The sequence below is a fragment of the Dromaius novaehollandiae genome, chromosome W, assembly GCF_036370855.1.
Source record: "Dromaius novaehollandiae isolate bDroNov1 chromosome W, bDroNov1.hap1, whole genome shotgun sequence".
In the NCBI taxonomy this organism is placed as follows: Eukaryota; Metazoa; Chordata; class Aves; order Casuariiformes; family Dromaiidae; genus Dromaius; species Dromaius novaehollandiae.
In genome coordinates this window covers 27,776,199-27,794,743 of record NC_088130.1, presented here as the reverse complement: position 1 = coordinate 27,794,743, position 18,545 = coordinate 27,776,199, and the positions used below count along the sequence as shown (strand labels likewise).

The 18,545-nt window shown below is 43.4% G+C and overlaps 1 long non-coding RNA gene across 1 annotated transcript; it reads right to left on the bottom strand.

Annotated features, from left to right (window-relative positions):
* Positions 1-9,042: 9,042 nt before the first annotated feature.
* On the bottom strand, positions 9,043-18,336 carry LOC135324417 (uncharacterized). Its single transcript, XR_010385800.1, has 3 exons — positions 18,108-18,336; positions 17,213-17,318; positions 9,043-10,281 (listed from the first exon to the last, which is right to left on the bottom strand). It is a non-coding gene; the product is annotated as an uncharacterized LOC135324417 (long non-coding RNA).
* Between the last annotated feature and the right edge of the window lie 209 nt (positions 18,337-18,545).

Genomic DNA, 18,545 nt, shown 5'->3' with positions numbered 1-18,545 from the left:
CTGGACAACTGAGAAAGATGAACTCTGGTGCACAGCTACAAGTCACACTGACTGCTGAGTTTAGACACAGCCTATAGAGCCACAAGTCTTCTTGTTTAAATAAGACTCTGTACCTTGTGGAAAATAACAGATTTGCCTTGATGTTTCAGAAACCTACCCTAGAATCACTATTTGCGGGCATCTATGAATTAAATGGAGAAATAAATTATTAAATAAAAGTTAACGGCAATTATACTTCTTCAGGTGCCCTGCTGCCATCCTTCTTTCCAGTGCATAGTTTCCTTTCATACTTTGATATGCATATGTCTTTAAAAACTATTTAATCATATTCATGTTTTATAAAGGCCATGCTCAGGACATAACTGAGCTTACAGAGCTCTGACAAAGCATCTCCATGCTGACCGCCACTACACTTCCATGGTTCACACTCCCACACTGCCCTGCTGTGATGATACCTGCTCCACCACACCTGAGAGGGACTGAGCATTGCTTGTGAGGATATAGCCACAGTCCAGGATTTTTCTACTGCAGTTATTTTCTGATTTCTGTCCGGCTTCCCAGATGTAAAGGGCAAATACATTGACCCATCATCTCTGAAACACTCTGCAAAGCAGAGGTACCGATTCCGATTCCTTCTTTAAGGCTTCAACCTTAATCATTAACAGCCAGTTAATCCAGTTGTAAGCGTGATGGCATGATGCCTGGGGCAATTTCCTCTGACTTCTTGTGTCTTCTGTTGTGGCCCTGTGCCAGACTAAGAAATAAGGGGGAACACCCACTGTTGGCAGTGTGTGAAGCCCAGTGTTTCGTTTCTACTCTTCAGTGGCTAGTGTTAAATCTGCCGTCATTCCCACGAGGAAGGAGGGAGGTGCCCTGTGATTTGTCGGGTGTCACACCAGATAATTTGGTGGTGCCCTCAAACTAATACTCAGCCCACAGCATTAACAAAATCAGTTAGCCTTGAGGGTTGATTGGTTGTGTGGCATCCTTCCCCAAAATATATTCTTTATTTTTGAAAGCTGTGAATGAAGAATGGTGTTAAGTGGAATAATAATCTATGTTGCTATGACTTAGTTCCCACCTCAAGATATTCTTGTGCTCACACAGCTATTCATAGGAGACAGCAGAAGGTATTTGTCACATATGTTACAGATTAATGGACTATTCACCTTGCAGACACTTACAGCTCTGTTTAGAGTGGTTCTTCACTTGGTGAGCAGGTAACATTGCTGTGGCAACTATGGCACTGTGTTCACAGACAAATGTTTCACTGTTGCATCCACAAACTTAATTCCAGATTGAAGAAGAGATGTTCATTTTGTTTCCAAATGGTGATAATGTAAGGCAAACTCATGGGTCACCACACTATGCTTGATGGACTGCTAGGTCTGACCCCATGTGATGGTTGGTCAGGACTGCCATTGAAACCATTTTGAGAGTCAAATTCTGCTTGCAGAGAGAGATCCTGTTGTAAAATGCTATATCATTTGGTGTCATTGATTAAATCCTGTCTCCCTGGGTCCCGAAGGGACAAAGGGGGACGGGTGCAGAACTTCAGCTTGCTTTCTCCTCAAGTCAGGCTGCACAAAGCAGTTCCTGGTTGCCGGTGCTCGCCCCCACCTCTGGCAGCCCCAAACATGGCACAGATGCCTCTAGTGAGACAATGACGCTACATGCAGTCACTCTTACTCATGAATATTTATGCATTTTTGTACAAAGCAGAAGAGCTTCAAGAGGACCGACAGAGAGACCCATCCTGGAAAATGTCAGGGCCCAGTGACTGTGACACCTGTGCCTAGGGTGTGAGATCCCTGCGCCCTGTGAGCCGGCGAGGGCATTTTGACCTGCACCCCCTGGGGCCAGAGCGAGGGTTTGAGGCACCGGCATCCCCTCCACGCCCTGCGTGAGGCTTGGAGCAGAGACACAAGGAGATGCCTCCAGATGGGGTCCTGCGGCCGAGGAGGACGAGGGCTGGCATGGCAAATCCTCTGGGCAGGGGAGCAGCGGCAGCCCGGGAAGAGCGTGGGCACAGGGTGGCTCTGTGCCTGCCAAATGCCCAGGAAGGACCACACCAGCAAAAAGGCTGGCTGCTACCCCATGGCCAGAGAGGAGCTGGGGAAATGCTCCTCATTTTTCCTTGAGAGAGAATTAGGCTAGCTTAGATTTTCATTTGGCTAATTGACGCATATCATTATGGCCAGTGGCTCACAGACCTCACTTTTTGTGCTGCTGCCTGAATAATGTTCATGCTATGCAGTGTCACAAAAAATCCCCTACTCCCTTGGCTGTTCGCGACTGATTAAACTGCAAAGGCAGACTCACAAGATTGCAAACACTGCAGGCCTTGGACACACACACTTCAGTACGGGAGATTGCACCAATTTCTATGAAGTAGTTGCGTGTATAGGCTCAGCCTCATTACATGTGACTGCTGGCTTTTCCTAGCATGGCAATGTGACCTGATCACCCTCCTTTGCGAGCCGTGCTAGTGCCTGGGTTTTCTTCACAGTGCATGTTTTTGCCTGGTTCCTCACTGCCTCGGGTGGTGCTGGCTGCAGTCCTCGGCCGCAGGGCCCCCGAGCCCGGGCCGGCACAACCCTTGGGACAAGTGTGGCTTGCGACACTGGCAGCTGCATGCCTCCTCTTCCTCTTTGCCCACATCCTCCTCCAGAAAGTCTGTGACTTTTCCCGCACAGTGGTATCGGCAGAAGGAGATGGCTAGCATTAGAAGTAAGAGGTCACACTAGCTCAGATTCCCTCTGTCCAGACAAAATTATCTATCAGCTACTTCCAGCCAGTGCAGGTGACCTTAACGAACCAGACCGTAGCCCTCCAGTCTAAAACCCCGTATCTTCTAATGCAAGTCCACCGTGGGCAAATCAGACAAATCGTGAAGTTTCTTCTTTAACTGGCAATGTTTGTTTGCGTTGCCCTGTTAGTAAAACACTGGGAACTGAATTCTCTGTCGTTGAGTAAGCGGACAAACTTACTGCCGACTGGTATTAAATTTGTGAGAGAAGTTATGAGCTGACTGGAGATTTAAATCTGCAGGAATTCAGAAGTTTTTGCAGGTTTTCCTGAACTGCTGCAAGCTGTGCGCTTTTCTTTTCCTTTGGCAGCTAATTTACAGCTAGTGGCAGAAATCACGTGCAGCCCGTGTGTGAACACAGACCAAGCAAACAAATTCTGACCCTGTAAAGTACTTCATTTCTCAAGAGGAAATACGCATCTCTCTCTGTCCACTCTAACCTATAAGGATGACATTTTGTTTCCAACAAAGTCAGCTGAGCCAGGATTTTACCCTGAGTATTTCTCTAAAAGCCGTAACAATATTTGAGTCACTAATTTTCTATAATTGTATTATGAAATCAGAGATGGAAATAGGAAGAATATAATCACTTTGTTTAAAATTTGTAACAATTTTGTAAAGATCATACCGGTAGGGCCACAAAGATGATTAAAGGACTGGGGCATCTCTCATACGAGGAGAGGCTGAGACAGCTGGGACTGCTCAGCTGGGGGAAGAGAAGGCTCAGCGGGATCTTATCAGTGTGTATAAATATCTGGTGGGGTGGGGGTGTCAAGGGGAGGGCCAGACTTTTCTCAGGGGTGCACTGTGACAGGATGAAAATATAAATATCTTCATAAAGGGAATTCAGGGTCTAATTGTCCTGCATCGTTCCTCTCTATTTGGATATTTGATGCGTGTGCTGCAGTATTTCCTTTGCTCTCTCTCCACTATCTCTGGCACTACTTCAACAGGCTAAATGGTACATTGACAGAGCTTGAACTTTTCAGAGATTTACAGATTTCTCTTAAAATGGGTAGCACATATGCATCTAGCTGCTAGGTCAGTATTTGCCAAGCTTGTGAAAGCTGTATTTTCCTCTAAGAAAACGAACCCAATTGTCTTCCTGTCATGGCAATCCTTAGCGTTTATTGTAAAAGACCTGTGCATCTGAATTCATACAACCAGAATACTTTCCTGACAGCCAGCGTATGACCATACGTTGCCTCTTCAGTGCCAATAACCTAGCATCTTGGGAGAGGCTGCCCTGGACTGCAGAGCACATCCCAAGCAGTAAAATTTGTGACTTTAACATGGTAGAACTTAAATATAACAAGAGCAACTGCCAAAGTAAAATTCTCAGCCAAACCAACTTTTGCCACTTAGAAAATATTCTCAATTTCATCAACATAGTTTTAAGTCAACAGTTGACTAAGCCTTAGGTAACAAATGCATTGAAAATGAGCTGACTATACTGTAGCCATGTCGTTATTAGCTACTGCTGGCCATGTTCACATTGCAGCCATGCCACAACCAAACAGCACGCTGCCGTGGTAGGATCCTCTACCCAAGGGGTAAGCTGGGCACGCGCTGTGGCTTTGCATACGAGCAATCGGTTTGACTAAGCTTTTGCTCTGTTAAAATCCCAGTCTTACCCTTGTGCCACCCAGTGCCCCTCCTGCCCCACAGGGTGCAACCACTCTGGTGCATCGCAGAAGTGAAACTCGCAGGAAGGCGGCTCGCGATCTCCGTGCTGCCTTTTTTACCCTGTCCGTATTACCCTCCCATTCTGCTCCCTTCTTTTGCTCCCAGGCCAAGGAGAGGACAGGCCTGACAGTGCTGATAAAAATACATCGACTCCTAGGCACTAAATCTACAAGACTTCTGTGGTGGGTGGAAAAAAAATACATAACATCCTCTGCTTTCTAAATATAGAAGAGACATTTCACCTACTAGCCTGCGAGGCTAGTCATGATACTTGGGAATATGCATATTTAACTCCGAGGCATTGGTCCCAGCCCCTCCACTAACTCACTGCCGAGATTAGCTACGGAGCTGGTAATTCAGGGAGCGCTCTGGACTCACAGAAAGCTTTAAAGGCTCTGGGGAGCGCGGAGCGGCGGGAAGCAAGCATCTGCGTGGTAAAGCTACTTCTCCTCAAATAGATGTCTGCAGAAGCGGCGAGGGGGGAGGAAGCAGAGAAATACTCCATTTACCGTAAGCAGCAGCTAGCATGAGCGGAGCGCGCAAACAAAACAGACTGCAAGTGCTAGGCAACGCTCTGGATTGCAACACGCCAGGCGCTGCAGCCCCTGCGGGAGCCGGCGAGCGCCGGAGAGCACGCCCCTAGTATTTCAGGCCCTGGCTTCAGAGGCGAGTGCTATAAGCGTCCCCACATTTCAGTCAGCTGCAGCTGTAACTGTCACCAGGAGTCTGCAAAAAGCACAAGCGCTGAGCAATTTAGACTAGTCGTGACCTTTTGCATTGCCATATATATCCCCAAATCTTTGCGTCTGCAGCAAAGAATCCAAATTCCCAGTGGTTTTTGGCCGCGTGGGGGTGTGTATGTATGCATGCAGCCACACACATGTGTGCTTTCAAGCGTTCTGCTCTCATTTTCCACTTTTTAACCATATACTTAAGTGGCTGGTCAGAAGCAAGAGTCTGCCCTCTGAGCTCAAAGGTCTCCGGGAACAGCCTCCTGTCAACGGTGGGTAGAGACCTTTCTGTTCGTCTGCTCTGACTGCCGCCTCTAACTCGCCCCTGAAGAGAAGTAGTAGAAAAACCATTTACAACCCCGGCTTAATTCTAGGTTAGAAGAGAGGTTTGTTTGTTTATTTATTTAATAACATAAGGCTCCGATACTGAGCTTCTCAGTTCCCTTGTGCAGTGGTGTCCCTGTTTGTCTGTTTGGTGGTTTTGTGTTAAAAAAGACCTGTGTCATTTTGGCAGTGATTCTCCTTCTTTCTGAGCTGTTGTCAATCAGGGCCATCGCTGGGGCCCCTCACCTGCCCGAGGCATCCCCTAAAGGCTCTTCATCACCTGCGTTTCACCAAGGGGTTTTGAATTGCTGAGCAGGTCTACAATAGACACGTATGTAACCAGTTTCCTTTTTATCTCGGTTACTTATCCCATTGCTGCAGTATGTGAGCATCTCCTCCATTTTTTCTGCAAATTGGATTACTAAAATACACTTTACTAAGGGCTTTTCGCAACGATGCCTCAGAAGATTTAGTTAGAGCAGATTGGAGCTGTTTGCTTGCTTTCTAATGCAAACTCTGCTGAGCTTATTAAACCTGTTCTCCACGGATTGCCTTAGCTTACTTAAGATTTATAAATCTCTTGGATTTGTGCCCTGAGCACCTCAGGTACTCAGCCATTGCCCTTTCCTTAGGTATCACCCTGACAACAGATACCACCCAGAGACCTAAGGCAAAGCATCCAGCACTGTCATCTGATGAGCAGGTGTAGGAAGGGTGAGGGGCCTTATCTCAGTATATATTTTTTTAAACTTTTCTTGGTTCCATGGAATGAGAATGGTGATTTTCTGCAAAGAAAAGCTCCTGCTTTTACCCTGCCTTTTCCCTAGGAGAGGAGTGCAGCGCAGGCTGAGGTAGCAGCCAGAATGCTTCACATTTGCCACATGCCAATTTGATTAGGATGCATCTGACACACGTGCCAGAAATTTTGCAGGAGGAATATACATTTAAGAGAGAAAAACAGACGACAGCTTATTCCAGTTAAGTCTCAGCTTTGTGTGTGTGTGTGTGTGTGTGTGTGTGTGTGTGTGTGTGTGCGCGCACATGCGTGTGTATAAGTTCTTAAAGACCTTCAGGCAGAGCAAAGGAAAATTTAAAAACATCACTAATAACCTATTGCAGAGAAAGCCAAATACACCATTAGGCATATGAAGTGTTTCAGATCCATTTCCCATTGTGTAATGCCATTCCTATTGTGTAATGCAATGCGAGGAGACTTTGTCCATAAAATACAGGTAGCCTCCTTATACTTCCGTGGCATAAGGAACATTGCCCTTACCTAACAGATGAAAGCGGCAAGGTTACTGCTGAATTTTTGTAGGTCTTTAAGCAACTAGCTTGCTGAGGGAGAAGGGTGGGGTCTCAAAAAGATTTCAAGGAGTGGGATCCCCCCGCCCCAACATGCTTCTTTTGACACCTAGGCACACCGAAAGGTCATGCCTCGCTCGAGCTGCCTGGTGATACTCGGGCAGACGTGCAGAACGAGGGGTAAGGTGAAGCCTTCGCTCCACTCCTCGGCTGCAAGACCACCCTTCCTCTTCTATCTGAGCATGTCCAATTTTCAAATGTTACCTAGGCAGCTGCTTCCAAGGCTGCTGCTATAACACAGGGAACATCTGCAGGCTGTAGCTGCATCTCTTCGTTTGCTGCAGAGAGAGCAGAGCCCTTCGCACGGGCCCAGGAAGTAGCGCAGATGCTGCTGGCTGCAGAGCGCTTTAAGATCCACGCCTGAGAGTCTCCTTCACAAACACTATAGCCATGGCAACAACGCGCCAGCTTCCCCTGGAGAAAGGAAAGTCAGCTCTAAATGCAGTTCCATACATTCAGGTTGCAGTGTGGTATTGCTCACAGCTCTTTTGGCTGTTCTTCCTGCACGGTACCAAGGACAGAGTAGAGCAACACCACTTAAATCCTCAAGCATGAGAGCAGGGCTAGCCTGCAATGGGATGACATAAGCATGCCTCAGTTTTGTTTTGTTTTTTTAAAGCCTCAGTATTTTTTTTTTTTTTTTTTTAAAAAGCACAGAACACAGTTTTCCTCCCTTTGCCACGGTATCACCACACACCCTTTGAAGCACGGTGCTCTGCCACAGGACCTCTGGGGACTCGGCGCACAGGCGGCCGCAAGAGGCACGGCCGAGCCGTGGTCAGTGCAGGACACAGCCTGAAGTGGATAACACGAATCACATTTGGTCAGAGCCCGTAACTGCCAGGCACTTTCCCTTAATTGTCAGGCAGCTGGAGAGCACACTGAGCATCCAGATACAACCCGGCAGGGTGACAGGCAGTGAGCCACGGCAAGTACCCAGCAGGCCACAGGAAAGGTAAAGGTCTCCGCAGATGAGGCTGGTTATGGAATCAGTAGTGACAAGGTACAAATTTCTGCATGAAAACGAGATGGCAGTTTTTGTTTGCAGGCACCAGCATACAGGAGAGCTGTCTGCGCTGTTCAGGCAGACATGCAGCAGCGTGGGCAGGCCAGAACATGCAACAGGACTAGTTTTTGTCTGAAACAGCTATGCAAAGAAAACAATACATAAGCGTGACTTTGTGACTTTAACCCTCAAACACTGCCCAAGAGCTGCCCAGCAGGATACTACCTGTGAGTAGGGGTGTCTCCCAGCCAAGCCGCTGGTGTTTCCTCCAGTTCTGGAGGCAGCCAAAAGAAATGGTTTTTACAGAAGTGGAAAAAAGCAGCAGCTGTGACCCACCGACTTGGTAGCTCAAGCATGGAGGCTGTGGGCTGCTGAGGCACGCTCCAAGCCCAAGGGGACTGGTCCCCCTTTTCTGAAACCTTTAGCTAGGTAACAGCCCCGAAGAGACCACACCTGCGCCCATTCGCTTTGCCTTCGCCTTCTGCCTTGTGTTTGAGGCAGAGATACACACCTCTCATTCTCATCTGCAAAATAGGGAACAGAGGCAGGACATGTCCAAAATGGCACAGCAAGGAAGGAGCGGCAGAGCCACGACGTTAGCTACCTACCTCATCGATATGGGGGTTGCTTTGGTCCAGACACCAAAGCCCCACTCACCAGCCTTTCGCCTCAGCGCAGAACAAACTGTTTTGCTCAGAGCTGACTGCCCTCACTCCCAGAACAGGCACCTTTCAATCATTCAGAAAATAAACTACCATGTCTTAATTTCATTTCCACCAGAAAAAAAACAAAGGTTTCCAATGCTATTTTAGTAATTTCATTCCACATCAGCAATACAAAGTTATACTTAAATCCTATGCAGGTGGCTTATTGAATCATAGGCAGTCATCCCATGAAGTACAAGAGAAAAAAAAGCAGTGAAGATCCATCTTAAACCTGTTCAAATACACTTAAGAACTAGGATTTGAAATGCATAAAATATAAGTAATTCAAAATGATATGACTTCTGTGGCTCTCCTCCTCCTCCAACCTGAGTTCAGAACACTTATCTTGAAGCTGCAGTCTCCCATTTCATTCTAATTAATTTTTTTATATTAAAGAATGTACCAAACCAAGCTTAGTCAAAAGGAGCCAAAAAAGTGTTTATTAAACAACAAAACATTCAGCATGCATCAAAAAGTGTTTGCTATAGAAAAACAAAGTGCAACAAAAATATCTACATATTTAAGTGTCCATTTCTTAAAGTAGCAGCATATTTCATAGAGTGCCTTTCATAATATATTGGTCTGATAATAATAAGTATTCCTCATTTACTTATAATTTTCAGTATCAGCCACAAGATGTGAAGAGCTGTACCCTGTTAACGGAAGACAATACATGTCTGGCAGAGCTCAAAAAATAAAGGCAAAACCAGTTAAGGGTGGTGGAAACCAGCACCTTGTGCCTCTAAGCTGGCATGCACAGTGACAGTTGTGTCTTGATATGCAGCATGCATTCCCCAGTACTTAATTAGCATGCCTCCCCTGAGAACTTTATCATTAGTTTTGTCAAAAGAAGAGTTTTTCTTCCTTAAAGAGTACCTTAAAGAATATCACTTCTGCTTTATTTTAATCATCACCTGTCTTTACATAGCTTTTTCCACCATCAGAAGTGCTCTAGTTTCTCTTTCATCCTTTCCCTCCTCCATATCTCTCGCTGTTGCCTATACGTAGACTCCTGGAAAATTCTCTCCACTTGTTTTGCAAAGCCAGGACTGTCTTCTTCCAGGGCATTAATAGCCTGCAAGGCAAAAGGAATCTTCTCCCGGGGAAGCGGGTTATTCACCGGCCTCACAGGTATCACAGAGTTGTATTTATGCTGTTTGTTAAGAGCATTGACAAGACAGGTGTAAGACTGAAACTCGCACCAAGGACCATTCAGAAAATTTTCTGTCAGTAGTATAATAGTCCATGCAGAGTCATTCACAGCATCACTTAAATTTTCCAGGATGTGTTTACCACAAGGCATCTCAGCAAAGATTATTCCAGGTTTAATACAAAACTTATTCTGCAGCAGGTTCTGGATCCGGATGGCTTCATCTACATCATTCTCAGCATGCAGAATCACAAACTTATAGAAAACACCCTCGATATTCTCATTACTGCTGCAAACTCCTGAAGACCTACTTGCAGGCTCCCTGATTTCAGCAGAGAGGCCACACAATTCGTTAACTTGCTTGGAGTCTCTCTGCCCTGTACTCACGTTCTTAGCCTTTTTGCTGCTATCTGGTGAAAGAGTTGGTTTGGAATTAGTACTGCCCATTACGACAAACACACATCCAAAAATGAGTTGCTGACGCGATTAACATCTGTTTTTCCATTCTAAAAAAAAAAGAAAAACAAAAGAGAAAGAAAAAGCAAAAATGCCACTAAATCTTTGGACAAAAAAATGTTCTTCCCTTTTTTGAAATAACACAAACTATTTTGACTGGGGGAAGCTATTATTCATGCTAATGAAAGAAGGCAGAAACGCTAACAAAAAAGCTGATACTTCCTTTTATAGAAGCTAGTAATTAAGATACCGCAGTAACAAAGCCTGCCAAAATCCAAACAGATGATTTTTAGCTTTATGCACAAAGAGCGTGCAAGTACAACTGTCTTCTAAGAGTACATCTGGAGGATTATGTATACCTCCAAACCAAAAAGATGATACCAAATTGCATCGAAGTCAGAAAAAGCAAAGTCAATATATTACACAGTATGCCGTACAATGTATTGATACTCTTTTAATGGATGTGGTCAAAACATACCAAATCATGCAAAACATATACTATAACTGTAATCAAATACAAAGTATTTCTATTAATACCACAGATAAACATATGCTTTATCGAAGTTCCAGATGTGTTCTACAAATGATTTGGAGACACATGTAGACATATGGCAGAACTGGGATCAGACCTAAAGCAGTAAAAAGATTCTAGCTCATTTAAGTGGTAACTGGAGTAAGCTTAAATGATAAAAAAAATATTATGCATGTGGTCTGTGATAAGAGAGGAGCAGTGATTAAGAAACTCAAAGAAGTTGCCTCCGAGCAGGGATACAGTGAGAAAAATAAAATCTTGGAAAACTGAAATAATTTAGGGTGATCAAATGCCCACGCATAGGAATGATAAAATTGAGAAGAAAGAAAAATGTTGAATAGCAGGAGAAATTGTTTGGGGTCAGGAAAGCATTTGTGTTATATTAGTCTGGAAAGGACAGTCATATTCTCATTAAGAGAACCAGTGTATATGGAAGGATGCTTCTGCACCCTCCTCCCTTCAGTCCATCACAGCATTTCATAATGACTTTAAAAGATTTGTACTCAAGCATATAAAGTAGAGAACATTTCATTTTCTAAGTACAATCTATAACTGAATTCAGTAACTACTGAAGACAATTAGGGATCAATCCAATACAGCTAATATTTTTATTACATGTTTTATTTGGCTTTTCACACCTACAGTTTAACATGACATCAAGAGAAAAATTGGTAACTTCAACTTTTTTAAAATGAGGAAATAAGAACACTGAAGAATAGGGAATCAGACCATTTTGCACATTCTTTTTGTATTATATTTTAACATTAAAAAGTAGCTAAGTTTTCATTTTGAACTGGAAAAGAAAAGGAGTTTTATCTTTGTGCATTTGTGGAAAGATATGCCATCATACGGGCACATGCAGACATTGGTAAACCTTGTCAATCATAAAGTGGTTGTTCTGACTTTATCACAGGTCGCACTACTCACGTACTAAAGAAAACAGCTGAGAGATTAGCAAACCAGTCATGACATACAAGATCTAGACTATAAACAAACACAAGCAACAACAATAGGCAGTCATTTTTTCCACAGTCTTTTCCATACGTAGTTCTCCTAAGGGTACATGGCTGAATGTCTATGTTAGCACAATGTCATTGGCACTTTTTGTCTTGCCATCTAAAAAAATCCACTGGCCCAGGAGGATAGCACATTTCCATTAAAAATCTTGTCATCAGGCAGTGAGAATTCAGCAGTTTTTAAGAAGTCATGTCCATCAACTATAGACTTATCTTTTTTTTAACAGCTATCTACTGATAAAGCAATACAAAAATTAAAGGATTGATGACAATGACTGAATTATTTTACAATGGTAATTTACAAAAGATGGAGATGTCTGAAAGCCCAGATGCTATTTTGGAAATTTTTAATTGAGTTGATTTGATCCAGAGTGGTCTTTCAGTCAGCAGGTCCACTGGAACTCAAGACGCCTGCTTTGTTTGGATAAGCAGATGCTAACATTAACAAAGGGGGATGTGGTTTTTGCTGGCACACATTGTTAGACTAACTGATACAGTTGGAAAAATTAGACAAGCTTTTGGGTGCACTTGCATGAAGATCTGAAGGTAGCCTTGGAAGGCCTGAAAGTTTGGCCATTTTCTCCTACCATACCAGTTACGTTATGAAAGATATTACTTCTTCCAGCAACCCATGTCTCACCTTTGTCCTTAGACCATGATGGTTATAGTAAAATACCATTCTGACAAAGGCACAAGGCAATAACATAATTTAACAATAATGCAACAGTTGATTTTACTAATTAGATTAGCTGTTACTCTTGGATGTTTGCTTGGGAACATAATATCAAGAAAGAGATTAGTTCACCAAGAACAAAACAGTGGGTGCAATTCCTGACATTTATAAATTGAAATTAAAGAGATTATTTTTCACACCATTTAAGTGCTTCCTGTTTACAGACACACTTGATAAGCTTAAAACTTTCTTTTGTTCCTTGGTAATTTGCTTCTTTTCCACACCATATGCAAGGCCTTCTTAACATTTGCTTGGCACTAATTTGAAACATTTGTGTCGAAGAGTAATGCATACAAGCTACACAGATATAATACAAGAAAAACACAATATCTAGCTTATCAGCCTTGAAATAAAAGAGAGATGAATTGTTCCTGCACTGTCTGAAATCCTGTGCGTGCACGTGGACATGCATACACGCCCTCACAAACTACTACATTCGTACAATGGTAGAAGCCTCTTTTCTTGGCAATACTATAACACATTTCACCTTTGCTGAACAGCACCACCTTGCGACTTATATATGTGATACTATATATGCCTTTTTATTAATGCCATACTTAACAGAACTAACACGCAGCTACTAGGATTTATTCCATTCCCACGAGCAGTAGACCCCTCCTAAATGGTTCTGTTTACATTTACTTCAGCTTTACTCCTTTTCACTTGCATTCACCTCTGAAACATGGACAATTGATCCATGATCTATCAGCTCCTAGGCTGGTAACTCAAAAGAAACAGACTAGGAATAAAAATTGGTAAATCCATGTCAATACCCTTTGGGGAGGCAGTGATTTTGTCAAAGATCCCAAAATGAAGTTTTACATTATTATAATCCACACTTTCTTTGAGGCACAGCGCAATAATGAAGAGTGCTTCCAAGAAGAATTAATGTAATTTCCTCCTCTCTTAGATGCCATATTTTAGAACATTAGAACCTTTTAAATAAGCAAATAAGGGCCAAACTAGCATTATGTCATTCCCTCACTACTGCCCAGGATTATACTTCATCTTTTTAAACACCAAAGAGAGAAATGTTTTGTAGAGGACAAAATGGCAATATCACATCTTTTTCATGACACAAGTATGCCCGCCCAGTATTCGGGTCATTGGATTTTTGGTGTGGTGCTAAGGTTTGTTTGCAGACAGAAGAGAAAAAGAGCCAGGAAGGTTATGAATTAAAGAAAGGAAGAACCTGATAGGTCTTGTCTCAGTGGAACCCAAACCTTGGGGCCTCAAGCATAAATGTAAGGCATGCTTTCAAAGAGCCTTTCCTGATTACTCATACTCTCACAAATGAACAAAATCTTACACGGAAGAATCTACTCTTCTAGCTAGAAGAAGCAGCAAATCTACTTTAATATTTATGGTCTTCTTCCCTTCACCCCGTCTCCATAGATAGGATGGTGGTAAGCTCACAAATGCAAACCTACAACAAAAACAGTCACATTTGCCTTTCCAGATGAAAGATAAAAACGGTCTTTCAAAAACTAACATCCTCAGACAGCACAAGAGCAAAAGGATTCCCAGACCAATCTACTGTGAATTTGCTTGGCACAAGAGACATGGTCAGTAATGGGAGTTGCACCTGCGCTGCACTTCCAGGCATTGCTAACTCACCCCAAACCATGCCTGGCCGTGCGACAGAAGAGCACCGTCCTCAAGGGGCACGCATGGAGAAGCTCCTACAGCTATTTAACAGTTGCCCAACACAACTGGGAAGATCAGGACAAGAAACACAGCTGCTCCACTGCAACCTTACATCTTCCATAGAGAGGGGAGGACTGATCTGACAAACCCGCGTGATTCACAGCACCAAAGGCTCTAGGGCTTTAGCAGAAATCATCTTTTAGGCAACTGTTTACAGGCTAGGGGTTGCTGGTCCAAGCCAGGGAGTTCGCTGTGCTAAGCTCTATGCAAGACATGCAATAACAAGGCAGGTTCTGTCTCTGAAAATGAGCCAGTGTAAGTTGTGACAAAACGCAACAGCTGGATGACACAAGCAGGCTGTCAGCGTAACGTCCTTTGTGCTATCCTCGCATTTCTGCCAGCCCTCAGTTATCCAGGCCGTGGAGACACTTGGCTCCACGGAGCTAACAGAATAACTGCATTCACACAGTAATGTGCCACGAGGCCTTACCAGCTCATTTCACTGACATCTCAAGAATCCCTCAACCTCAAAACTCAAGCCTTACCTTTCCCATCCCCATTACTCCCTCGCTGTACGTTCTTAGAACAACATTTAAATACAACTTGCATTATCTGTAGTTTTGCTTTACCCATTTGACTCCAGCACCTGCCACTGCAGATAATTGAGAACTGACTACTTAACACTGAAGATAGGATGGTGTGACAGGCCCTTCCTGACTTAACACACCAGCAATTTAGGAATACACCTTAATGCTAATGAATGGATTGCACTAAGTTTTAAGTAGCTCTTTTTGTTCTAAAAGTCAACATAGATGCATCAAGTCTCATAAAATTGATTCCCTAATACCTTTACAACTCTGATACGGCCCCAAACGCATGTGTGTCCGGAAACGAAAATCGGACGGTTTACATTACTAGGGAATGCGGTCCTCCAACCTGCTCCCTGAATCAATCGTGTCAGCCCAGCGCACTAAAGCACTTTCAGCTTACTGTATCAAACAAAACCGTGGCGACTGAAGAACTGCTCGCGTCCAATACCCCTCCTGAAGGAGGGCCACGTCCTCTCCGAGGGCCGGGGAGGGGGATGGCTGAGGGTGGTAACAGCACCAGTTGCCCAATATCCGTCTGCCACTGCACATCTGCTAGAGCTCCAAGTGAACCCAGCTGCAGGTCAACTGTACACAATATTTGTCACTTCCTGACACGTATTTATCCTAGTAAAAAAAGCCAGTATTGTCTCTGTGCCGTTAGGCCCAGTCCACAAATTAAAGGCTTCACACAGAGAAATACTTGATTTTGCTTCAAAGAACCAGTTTGAGCACAGACAAGTCTGTCAGCCCTCGCAGAACAATCCCACTGTTCAGGATCTCATCAATATATCCTTTCATAACGCCCTAACAGCCTTCCAACAGTTTTGATTAATTTGGTTCAGCACATTCCCATATGCCATCTTGTACCAGAAACTCCATGTACTTGAGTAATTATTTTAATAACAGTTAAAACCCATTTGTTTCACATGGAACATGGCCTTGAATGACTACATCATATTCAACCACAAACATTTTTCCTCCAAGAGGACTCCCCATTCTCTCATATTGCCCCCTCACCTTCTAGCGCTCCTACAGGGAGCTCCACAGCTTTCTGGCCTCGTAACACATTGCACATAAAAGAATATTACACACAGAGATAGCATCCTCTATTTGCAATGTTCAGACAAGACTTCTGCATTTTATACTATTTTTAATCTCTGAAATTCATTAGGGTTTTTTTGATCAGGCAAGCTTGCTCTTCCCTTAGAGCTGTAGTTTTTCCTACTCAAAGATGTGCAAGCCATCTTTCTCCTTAACATGATTTTTTCAGAAAAAAAGCTTCAAGGCTGGTCCTGTTCAGGTTTTGTTTGTTTAGAAAGAAAAAACAAAAAAAGGAAAAAAAACATTGTCCTTAATAGTATCATGAACTTTTTGCTTCATTTTTGAGGTCTGTGCTTACCAAGTGCGTTAGTACTGTACGACCCTCACAACTGTCACCTTTTCTGATACACAAAAACCCAATTTACCTGACTGAAGTTGCCACACCATTAAAACCAGATTCTGCTGTGCTAGTTCTACAGCACCAATTGCACTTGCACACAACACATTTTGCTACCTGTCCTCTAACTGCCAGATACCAAAATCTGGGAAGGGAAGGGAAACAGCATGGGCTCTGCGATATGAAGCAACTGCCATTCTTTGCATTCTGCAGCAATGCAGTAGCAACATCCACAACCCTGCAGGGTTATCCCTGCAGACGTGCCCTGTTAGCAGGAGTTACGAACTGGCACACGCTAATCCTGTTAAGCAACCAGAGCATAAATGTAGGAATAAACTCCAGCAGAGAGGGGATTTGTCCAAACGTCTTGGGAAGAGAGACACAGGGTAGGGGGAAGTCCAAGCAAAGGATTTTGGCATTACAGTTATTTCTGTTACCATAAAACCAAACCTCAAGAAAACTGGCAAGTCTGAGCTGGTATAAAGTTTATTTTGTTCAGAGAAGGTATTCAAAAGCAAAAATATATTTTATTATAAAAACTCTCCATGTCATCTCAAAATGAAAACACCCTTCTCTCCCCCAGTTTTCCCATCAATTGTTTAATTTAGTAAAGTATTAGGAAGACGTACTTTTTTGTTGCTCAGATAGTTTCCAAAACTAGGCAGTGGTAAATGTCACAATTGCTTTAAATGTAATTACTTTTACATTTTCAGAATTAAGAAGTTTGGCTTCCATTTTCAACTTTAGATCATTATTGTTAACGTTTAAGAGGAAAACTCAAAACCAGCGCAATCACTAAGGACTCTAACATCAGGCATTTAATAGGGTATTCTTTCAGTACACTGCAGACAGACCATAATCATTCAGGCATGAAATAGAAGAAATAAAACGCGGAAAAATAGCCCAAGACCTCAAGAAAAATATTTAACAACTAAAATTCTCATTAGTGTATCCCTTCTTCTGTGGCTTAAGTAACAAGAATAAGGATGAACATGCAAGCTGTATAACATCCTTAAGTGACATACCTTCTCACACCTGTGTCTCAGCCAGCAGCCCTCATACCTTTTGCAGAACCTCATGGAAGCAATGACTGCAACACAGTGTTTACAAGGCCTCCCATCACAGCTGCCTCTATATATGTATTTATAGAATATGCATATATAAAACATTTTTATAATGTATATTCATATTTATGTATTAAGAGAATACAAGCATGTATTAAGAGGACACAAGTTATTTACACCCTCTGAATCATGAGGCCCCCAAAGGGGATCTTAGTCATCCCTCTCCGTCCACCTCCCAGATGGAAATCAGTGTTTAAAGTGGGGTAGTTTGGTGTGCTCCCATTTGTATTGCTGAAGCTCTTAATGGCAGGGTTTACAGGAGACAGAGATCCATTTTGCAAGGCATTCACCAGCGGTAAATCCGCACTTTCTACCGGGATTAGCACAGGCAGAACGACTGAGCATGGGAATTACAAGGAAATGAGGCAGGTGCCGCAAGCGCCGCCCGCTCCACACTTGCAGGCGGAAACCCCGCTCAGCGCGGGGCCCCGCACAGCGTGGAGGCCTCTGGGCTGTGTGCTCGTTTTTAGGAACGGAAACCGATGAAAACCACCACCAGAAAAAAAGACCAAAAAAGCCGTAATATCTTTGAGGAAAAGCTGTTTTAGGTGTCCACTGGTTGCCAAAAAGGCATTACCAGAGTCACTGTGGGGGGAAACAACTGAAGAGAGTACATGGTGTGACGCCATGCGCTATCAAAAGCGAGCACCACGCTGCTCAGAAAATCCAGACCAGGAAGTCTAACATCAGCTGAATTTAGCATAGCAAAAGTTAAAAGTTCACAACAGTCAATAAGCACGAAAAACTGGAACAGCCTTTGAAAAACAACACAATTTAAAAATCTCAGGCCACTTACCTTCCCAGGCACATTCAGGTTAACTCATTCCACTTACTTGAGGAACCTTAGAGCAGCACAACTTGCTAGAAAAAGCATTTGTAAGAGGTCAAGACAACATTAACACACAGTCCTAAATAATCAATTTATAAGTTCATTTTCATCCATCAGATCTGAAATTTACATAAACAGACAGATTTCTTTTTCCACTTCACCACCACAAAGCCAATAGGGCAGTAGTGATACAAAAAACACACTACCTTCCAGTCGTGCACGATGGCCTCAGGCTATCCGTGCAACCCCCGCTCCTTTTAGTGGTTTGGAACAAGGACTAAAAACTCGCGTTTCGTAAAGCATTTCCTTGATAACATACACTAAGCTTGCTTTGCTTCAGAGGTGTAGAACGCGAGCTGCAAAACCCGTGCTGCTTGCTGGGGAAACAGCATCCCTTTCACACGA